The following is a 292-nucleotide window of genomic DNA, read 5'->3' on the forward strand; positions in this document are numbered from 1 at the left end:
ATAATATTTACAAGATCAATATTTAATTTAATTAAATGATATTTATTGATGTTTTTAATAAACATTGAAATAGTATTTACAAGATAAATATTTAATTTAATTAAATGATATTTATTAATGTCTTTAATAAAAATTAATATAATATTTACAAGATCAATATTTAATTTAATTAAATGATACTTATTAATGTTTTTAATAAATAATAAAATAGTATTTACAAAATATTCATTTAGTCCTAATAGACTTATCACGAATAAAACCGAATAAAATAAACAAATATTTTATATTTTAT

The sequence above is a fragment of the Megachile rotundata genome, chromosome 15, assembly GCF_050947335.1.
Source record: "Megachile rotundata isolate GNS110a chromosome 15, iyMegRotu1, whole genome shotgun sequence".
Lineage (NCBI taxonomy): Eukaryota > Metazoa > Arthropoda > Insecta > Hymenoptera > Megachilidae > Megachile > Megachile rotundata.